This window comes from Trachypithecus francoisi, unplaced genomic scaffold (assembly GCF_009764315.1).
Source record: "Trachypithecus francoisi isolate TF-2019V2 unplaced genomic scaffold, Tfra_2.0 Lachesis_group12, whole genome shotgun sequence".
Lineage (NCBI taxonomy): Eukaryota > Metazoa > Chordata > Mammalia > Primates > Cercopithecidae > Trachypithecus > Trachypithecus francoisi.
In genome coordinates this window covers 94,917,142-94,926,781 of record NW_022681457.1, presented here as the reverse complement: position 1 = coordinate 94,926,781, position 9,640 = coordinate 94,917,142, and the positions used below count along the sequence as shown (strand labels likewise).

Here is a 9,640-nt window from a genome sequence, read left to right as displayed (position 1 = left end):
TTTGTCTTTCTGTTTCTTGTTGATATGGGTAGGTGCCGTGGCTGCGCCTGAAATCTCCACACACTTTACAGTTACCTTGGACACAAAAAAATTCCTTTTTGCTTAAGATGATTTGGGTTGGCTTTTCTTTCTTGAGACGGAGTCTCGCTCTGTCGCCTAGGCTGGAGTGCAGTGGCCGGATCGGCTCACTGCAAGCTCCACCTCCCGGGTTTACGCCATTCTCCTGCCTCAGCCTCCCGAGTAGCTGGGACTACAGGTGCCCGCCACCTCGCCCGGCCAGTTTTTTTTTTTTTGTATTTTTTAGTAGAGACAGGATTTCACCGTGTTAGCCAGGCTGGTCTCGATCTCCTGACCTCGTGATCCGCCCGTCTCGGCCTCCCAAAGTGCTGGGATTACAGGCTTGAGCCACCACGCCTGGCCTTGGGTTGGCTTTTCTATCACTTACAACTGAAATATTCCAAAAGATTTTTCATGTTGCTCTGTCTTTGCAGGGAGGAGCCATGGGCTCACAGTGCTGAGCGACTTCTGTGCCAGGTGCTGGCCTCAGTGCTTCCTCCCAAGTCATCACCACAGCCCTCTGAAGTCATCATTTCCATTTTACAGATGAAGACACTAAGGTCCATGGAGATGGAGTAATCTGCCAAAGACCTTGAACTGGGAACTAGCTGAGCCACTCTCCTGCACCCAGCTGTCTTCCCTTGAGGCTCAGCGCTCAGGCCCTTGGATGTCAGAGGACAGAGAACAAGGGCACCGTCCAGGCACCTCTACAGGCCAGTCTACCGACCTGCCCAGGAGAGAGTCGGGGGTGGGGTGGTACATGATGTGGGGGTTGAAATCTGAGTACTGGCAAAAGGCAGATTTAGACAGAAAGGATTTTTTAAAATAACGGTTAAACAACTTCAGCACCTCTCCCCGAGTAGTTGGGCTCACGTTTATGGTTAACCAAGGCTCTTCTCTCCCTGCCCAACCTGGGCAATGGCAGGGGGTGGGGGCTGGGAAAGATCCCTGTCTCCTGGCTATCCCCAGCACCCATGGCTTCTAAAACAGGCACATTTTGAGATATTCAGGAAGGAGAAGGAAGCTGAGCCTAGATCTGGAATCTCTTACTAAAATGAAAGTGATTTACAGAAAGCTTAAGCCACAGTGCTCATGCAGCTGGCACTGACTGGGTGGCCACCCTGCTTGGCTGCAGGTAAGGAGGTGGGAATTCAGGGAGGTCGAGAGCAGCAGAGGAGGACCCAAGCCCAGTTCTGCCTGCCCCTCGGCCCTGGCTCTTTTTTTTTTTTTCTTAATACTTTAAGTTCTAGGGTACATGTACACAATATGCAGGTTTGTTACATAGGTATACATGTGCCATGTTGGTGTGCTGCACCCATTCACTCGTCATTTACATTAGGTATATCTCCTAATGTTATCCCTCTCCCCTCCCCCCACCCCACGACAGGTTCCTGTGTGTGATGTTCCCCACCCTGTGTCCAAGTGTTCTCATTGTTGGATTCCCACCCATGAGTGAGAGCGTGTGGTGTTTGGTCTTCTGTCCTTGTGATAGTTTGCTCAGAATGATGGTTTCCAGCTATCGTGGGGACGCCTCCGAGATTTTGTCACTCACTCCTCACTCGCTCATTCGCGCTCACTCCCTTATTCCTCCAGAAAACATGACTGAGGCCCCATCAGGAGCCTGCCCTCTGGGAAGACTGGGTCCAGTAAAGACCGCAGAGAAGACAGGGCAGGGGGCCTAGAGGGGTGGGGAGGAGCTGGGGAGAGGACAGCACATGTCTGCTTTCGGGGATTGAGGACAGAGAATGGGGCACTCTGCTGGGAGGGACTGAAACCCACTGGGGCTGGCTTAAATCATAGCTGGGACCTGATTCCCTGGAGAGGTCTGGTGGAGCCTGGGCCTGCTGGAGCGGACTGCTCTGCCTCCTTCCCTCCCTCCCTCTCTGGTCCCAGCTCCATGTCCTCTCTCTCCTGCCCTCCCTTTACCTCCCTCCTTCCCTTACTCAAGTCCTGCAGGTGCACTGGGCCCAGGTCTGGCTCTCGGGCCAACCCTGAGCTTATTGGTCTGCCTGGGGTCAGATATCTGCCCCGGTCCAGTCAGCTGTGGCAGGGGCGTGGCCACACAACATGTGCAAGTGCGGGGCGGGGGTCATCTCCGGGTGCAGAGGTGGTGGGGGTAAGGGTGATGGTAGGGGTGGGGGGTAGCACCCCAGGAAGGGACTGGCCAGGATCCTCACAACAGCCCTTGGAGGAACTGTTTCCATGTTAGGGATGAGGTACTGGAGACCCTTGGAAGCAAAGTGCCCGACTACCTGGGTAGCAAAGTCTGGACTTCAGCCCAGCCTGTCTGACTTCAGGTTCATGCTCAGAACAACGCGCCGTGCTGCCCTATTGCGCACCAAGCTCTGTGCTGGGGACACAGATGGAGTTCACACTGTCCTGCCCAGTGCAGCCCCATCACGAGTCAGGAAGGTCGAGCCTTCACAGTGAGTAATGAAAGGTGTGGATATTTGGATGGTTCCTCTATTTAGACCTTATTCTATAGATGGGGAAACTGAGGCCCAGATTGGGGCAGGGGCTTGCCTGATGTGCAAGACCCAGGTCTTCCAGGAGGAACGTGTGAGGTGAAGGAGGGTGGTTAGAAGCTGTGGGTGGGGCTGGCTTTGTTTGTTCACAAAGGATGCAGGGGCTTGTGGATCGGACCTGGGCTACTGTTCAGTGCCCAGCACAGGCTTCGGTGGGATTCAGGATCTTGTGCGTGGGCTCCAGAAGGATTAACTGGGCAGCCAAGTGCAGGTGGATGGAGAGGAGAAGGGAAGGAGAGAGCTACTGCCTTGAATTCGGGTCCCGTGGACATGATGTCATGATAGGTGGTTGAAAAGAAAAACACAAGAAAGCCACAGCAATAACACCACCAACCTGATAAGAGTATCGTTGAGCATGGAGTTCAACCCGCATTGGAGACTGGGAGCTTTTGAAAATGAAACGTTATAACGTTATAAAGTTTGCATTTTGCAGGAAGAGAAAGGGGGTGAGGGTACAGTGCTGGGCATAAAAGTCACTGGGAGGGACAGGAATAGCTTTTGTTTCTTATCTACTTCCAGGAATCCTATTAGGACAGTGACAGCATTTCCCCATTGGGGGTGGCCCTGCCTTCCTGGAGATAGTGGCCTGATTGTCCAAATGTCCCAGAATCCTCCAGAACATAAGTGCGCTGGGAGCAGGGACTTCTTGTATCTTCTCGGTTTATCTCCAGTGCAGCATCAGATGCTCAGTAAAGATTTGGTAAATGAATGAATGAATGTGAAATCCTGTGTTTCCACCAGTGGGGAAGCTTTTCCTTCACTCTGTGCTCACCCAGACCGGGGATTATGAATCCAGTTTTCAAAGTAAAGAGCTCAGGTTTAGACAGGTTTAATGACTGACTCATTTCTTTACGGGGATCAACTGGGACTTGAACTCAGAACCCTGGGCTCCCAGCGTATTCTCTATTGTGTGCTAGGGGTGCTGCGCCATGCTGTGGGTCAGAGTATAGACTCAGGGCACAGGCAGACCTGGTTCAAGTCCTAACCTGCCTTTTCACAGGTGTGTCATGGTAGGTGACTTGGGCCTCAGTTGTGTTGTGAGAGTTAAGTGAGAAATGAATGTGGAGCAGGGGTCCTCAGCCTTGGCCCTACTGAGGTATTTGGGCCAGATAATTCCTCATTGTGGGGACTGTTCTGTACATCAAAGGGTGATTAACAGCACCCCGTCCTGCACCCACTAGATGTCAGTAGCACCCCCCACCCCTGGATATAAGAACTGAAAATGTCTTCAGACATGTCAAAAATTTCCTCTGGGGAACAACATGGCCCCTGCATGGGAACCGCTAGAGTGGAGCACCTAGCCCAGTGACGGGCGCAGGGGACTGTTACTTTATTATTATTATTGTTATGATCATCAGGATGATTGTCCATGGGGGCAGGGGCCTGTCTTGTTTACTGCACCTGTCTTGTTTACTGCAGCGTCCCTGCAGCCTGCCCTGGCCTGGTACATAGTAGGTGCTCAGTACATGGGATTGCAGCCCCCAGACTCCACTGCCAGCAGCCTGGGGTCTCCTCCTCTGTTCAGCCGGATGGCTTCTCCCTGATGCCCCGTCTGCCAAAAAGACAGCAGGGGACTCTCAAGGAAGAAGCAGTTTCTTGGGATTTTCAGTCTCTCTCTCTCTGTTCCTGTTATCACTCTCCAGTACTGTGCCAGTTGGGCTCTGGCAGAGCTGGTGGCAAAATGCCAGGGATCCGAAGTTTCAGGCCTTTTGCTCCGACTTTTATCCCCCGATTTCATGCAGCTGCAGCTCTCACTGCCACTCAGCTGGAGAAATGTCAGAACTATATTAAATCATAGGGCATGAGTGAGCAGTAAGATGACACTTGTCACCCACCTCTTGCTGTTTCCGAGGCTCTTGTGCCTGGACTTGGCCTGTCTTGTGCTCTGAGGGCTTCGCTTATTTCCCCTGCCCTGCTCCAGAATCACATCTGTGGAATTTGAAGTGACTTTCCTGGAATGAGACCTGGAGGAGGCGGGGTACATTGGTCCACAAGACATAGCCAGTGGTGGCCAACATGCCAGACCCAGGAGCCCAAGCCAGGCTAGTGCAGGGGCGCAGGGTCCAGCGGAACCGACTTGTTAAAGGCAGCTGACGGCTGGAGTTACTTTTCCCCCTTTAAATTGTATTAGTATATTTTAACCGCTTGATTGAAGTATAACTGATATATGATGAACTGTCCTATTTAAAATGTTCAATTTAATGTTTGACATACATATACACCCATGAAACTACCCCCGCGATTAAGATAGTGGACAAATCCATCACCCTAAACTTTCCCTGTGCCCCTTGGCAATCCCCCCAGCCCACCCCAATCAACTGTCCTCTGCTGATCTGTTTGTCATCACTATAGATGAGATTTCATTTTCTAGAGTTTTATATCAATGGAATCATGCAGTGTCCAGTCTTTTCTTCAGACCGACTTCTTTCACACAGCATTCTATTGAAGTTTATTTATGTTGTTGTGTGTATCATTCGTTCGCTATGTTTTTAACGGTGAGTGGTATTCCAGTATATGAATGTGCAACGATTTGTTTATCCATTCACTCGTTAATGGACGTTTGAGTTGTTGCCAGTTTTGGGGCTTCTATGAATAAAACTGCCATGAACATTTGTGTACAAGCCTTTGTAGAGAAAGTGCTTTCCCTTCTTTGGGACAAATACTAAAGAGTGCAGTGACTGAATCATACGGCAGGGGCATGTTTTTTAAGTTTTTAAGACACTAACATATGTGCCATCTCCCAAAGCAGTATATGGCACTAGTGTATAAGTTTTAGTTTCTCCATATCCTCACCGACACTCAGTCACGGTAACCTGACCTAATGTCTAATGACAATGAATGTCTTTTCCCTAATGTCTAATGACAAGGAATGTCTTTTCACCTACTTACTTGTCTTCTTTGCTGTATTTTTTTTTTTTTTTTTTTTTTTTGAGACAGAGTCTCGCTGGGTCGCCCAGGCTGGAGTGCAGTGGCACAATCTCGGCTCACTGCAAGCTCCGCCTCCCGGGTTCACAGCATTCTCCTGCCTCAGCCTCCCGAGTAGCTGGGACTATAGGCGCCCGCCACTACGCCCAGCTAATTTTTTGTATTTTTAGTAGAGACGGGGTTTCACTGTGTTAGCCAGGATGGTCTCAATCTCCTGACCTCGTGATCCACCCGCCTCGGCCTCCCATAGTGCTGGAATTACAGGTGTGAGCCACCATGCCCGGCCCTTTGTTGTATTTTTTAGTAAAGTTTCTGTTCAAATCTCTGGTCACTTTTTATTGAATTGCTATTCTTCTCATTATTGAGTTTTCAAAATGTGTATGTATTATGAATACAAGGCCCTTATTAAATATATGGTTTGTGAGTATTTTCTCCCAGTCGGTGGCTTTTTTCTCTCTCCTTTTTTTTAAGAGCAGAAATTTTAAATTTTGATTGAGTGCAATTTGTTAATTTTTTCTTGTATGGTTGTGCTCTTGTGTTGCGTGTAACAAATCTTTGCCTAACCCAAGGTCACACATAGTTTCTCATTTTTTTTTTTTTCTAGAAGTTTTATGGTTTTAGGTTTTGTATTTAGACACAATAAATTTGGAGTTAATTTTTGTAAGTGGTGGGAGGTATGAATCAAGATTCTTTTCATTATTTTTTTGACATGGTGTCATTCTGTCATCCAGGTCGGAGTGCAGTGGTGTGATCATGGCTCACTGCAGACTTGACCTTCTGGGCTTAAGTGATTCTCCCACCTCTGCCTACCAAGTAGGTGCATGCCGCCAGGCTGGGCCAATTTTTGTGTGGTTTTTTTGTACAGACAGGGTTTTGCCATGTTGCCCAGGCTAGTATTGAACTCCTGGACCCAAGAGATCCTCCCACCTCAGCCTCCAAAAGTGCTGGGATTACATGTGTGAGCCAAAGTGCCCGGCCAAGATTCATATTTTTGCACATAGACATCTGATTGCTTCAGCATAATTGTTGAAAAGACTATTTTTTCCCAGTGAATTATCTTTGCACCTTTATCAAAAATCAGTTGTCTCTATCTGTGGGTCTATTTCTAGACTCTGTTCTGTTCCATTGCTTAATTTGACTATTTTTCCATCAACATCACACTATCTTAATTATTTTTTTTTATTTTTATTTTTTCTCATTAAACTTTTTTAATGGGTCTCAAAATTCTGTGACAAATTTTTGGTCAAGTTGTTTCCACTTAAAAATTACTGTTTTTAAAACACTAATAACTTAAACTGCCACAAACAAAATGGTCCACAGACATTCCTTTCCTTCTGAAGCTTTTACGATGCATTGTAATCATTAACCAGTCTTTTACTATTAAACTGAAATAGCCAATTGAAACAAACAGTTCTGAGACCGATCTTCCACCGCTGGTTAAGACTGAGGTGGCAGGTATTAGGGATAATATTCATTTAGCCTTCTGAGCTTTCTGGGCAGACTTGGTGACCTTGCCAGCTCCAGCAGCCTTCTTGTCCACTGCTTTGATGACACCCACCGCAACTGTCTGCCTCATATCACGAACAGCAAAGCGACCCAAAGGTGGATAGTCTGAGAAGCTCTCAACACACATAGGCTTGCCAGGAACCATATCAACAATGGCAGCATCACCCGACTTCAAGAATTTAGGGCCATCTTCCAGTTTTTTACCAGAACGGCGATCAATCTTTTCCTTCAGCTCAGCAAACTTGCATGCAATGTGAGCCGTGTGGCAATCCAACACAGGGGCATAGCCAGCACTTATTTGGCCTGGATGGTTCAGGATAATCACCTGAGCAGTGAAGCCAGCTGCTTCCATTGGTGGGTCGTTTTTGCTGTCACCAGCAACGTTGCCACGACGAACATCCTTGACAGACACATTCTTGACATTGAAGCCCACGTTGTCCCCAGGAAGAGCTTCACTCAAAGCTTCATGGTGCATTTCGACAGATTTTACTTCAGTCGTTACGTTGACTGGAGCAAAGGTGACCACCATACCGGGTTTGAGAACACCAGTCTCCACTCGGCCAACAGGAACAGTACCAATACCACCAATTTTGTAGACATCCTGGAGAGGCAGGCGCAAGGGCTTGTCAGTTGGACGAGTTGGTGGTAGGATGCAGTCCAGAGCCTCAAGCAGCGTGGTTCCACTGGCATTGCCATCCTTACGGGTGACCTTCCATCCCTTGAACCAAGGCATGTTAGCACTTGGCTCCAGCATGTTGTCACCATTCCAACCAGAAATTGGCACAAATGCTACTGTGTCGGGGTTGTAGCCAATTTTCTTAATGTAAGTGCTGACTTCCTTAACAATTTCCTCATATCTCTTCTGGCTGTAGGGTGGCTCAGTGGAATCCATTTTGTTAACACCAACAATTAGTTGTTTCACACCCAGTGTGTAAGCCAGAAGAGCATGCTCTCGGGTCTGCCCATTCTTGGAGATACCAGCTTCAAATTCACCAACACCAGCAGCAACAATTAGGACAGCACAGTCAGCCTGAGATGTCCCTGTAATCATGTTTTTGATGAGTCTCTGTGTCCTGGGGCGTCAATGATAGTCACATAATACTTGCTGGTCTCAAATTTCCACAAGGAGATATCAATGGTGATACCACGTTCCCGCTCAGCTTTCAGTTTATCCAAGACCCAGGCATACTTGAAGGAGCCCTTTCCCATCTCAGCAGCCTCCTTCTCAAATTTTTCAATGGTTCTTTTGTCGATGCCACCGCATTTGTAGATCAGATGGCCATAGTGGTGGACTTGCCCGAATCTACGTGTCCAATGACGACAATGTTGATATGAGTCTTTTCCTTTCCCATTTTGGCTTTTAGGGGTAGTTTTCACGACACCTCTGTTCTGGCGGCAAACCCGTTGCGAAAAAGTTAGCTTAATTATTGTAGTTTTATAATAAGTCTTGAAATCAGATAGTGTTAGACTTCTAATTTTTTCTTCTTCTTTTTGGCCATCTAGGTCCTTTGTATATCCATAGGAATTTTAGAATCAATTTGTCGATTTCTACTGAAAAAAAAAAAAAAAAGACTGTGGGGATTTTGCCTGTGATTGCACTGAATCTATTGATCAATTTGGGAAAAAATTGACATATTTACAATATGGAGTCTCCCAACCAAGAATACGGTGCCTCTCTGCATTGGTCAGGTCCTCCTCAATTTCTCAGCAATGTTTTGTAATTTTCAGAGTTCAGTTTTAGCACATCGTTTGACAGATTTACTCCAAGTTTATATTTTTATAGTATTATACATAGTGTTTTTAATTTTAATTTCTGGTTTTCATTGCTAACATATAAAAATACAGTTATTTTTCATATATTGATCTTTTACTTTGCAACCTTGCTAAACTCACTTATTCATTCTAGTAGCTTCTTCTGTAGAGTCCATTAGATTTTCTATAGAGGCAATTATGACATCTATGAATAAAAGCAGTTTTTATTTTTTCCTTTTCAATCTGATTGCTTTTGTTTCTTCTTCTTGCTGTATTCCTCACCTAGACCGGTACACATTTGTATAGATGTGGTGAGAGCAGGCATTTTTCTCTTCTTCCTGATCTTACACTATTTTACCGTTAAGAATGATGTTAGCTATGGGTATTTCATAAATGCTCTTTGTCAAGTTGGGGAAGTTCCTTGTTTGCTAGGATCATTTTTCTAATTAATATTGAATTTTATTTAGAAAGTTTGACATCTATTGTAATGATCATATGGTTTTCCTTTTTCAGTTTCTTAATGTGAATTACGTAGTTTGATTTTGAAATGTTAAACTAACCTAGAATAAACCTCACTTGATCATGATGTATTACCCTTTTATTATTATTGGATTTGGCTTGTTAAATTTTTGTTATGAAATTTTCTGTTTATGTTCACAAAGGATATTGGTCTGTGGGTATTTTTTTTGTAAATGTCTTTGCCTGGTTTTGTTATCAGGTTGATGTTGGGCCTATAGAATGAGTAAGGAAGCGTCTCCTCCTCTTTTAATTTCTGGAAAAGTTTGCATATGCTTGGTGTTATTTCTTCTTAAATAATCAGTTAAGTTCTGTAGTGAAGCCATTTGGGACTGGAGTTTTTTGTGTATGGAGAAGTT

At 46.1% G+C, this 9,640-nt stretch overlaps 1 pseudogene across 1 annotated transcript; it reads right to left on the bottom strand.

The window, feature by feature from the left end:
• Positions 1-6,968: 6,968 nt before the first annotated feature.
• LOC117092989 lies at positions 6,969-8,442 on the bottom strand (annotated as a pseudogene). Its single transcript, XR_004440993.1, has one exon. The product of XR_004440993.1 is annotated as an elongation factor 1-alpha 1-like (transcript).
• Between the last annotated feature and the right edge of the window lie 1,198 nt (positions 8,443-9,640).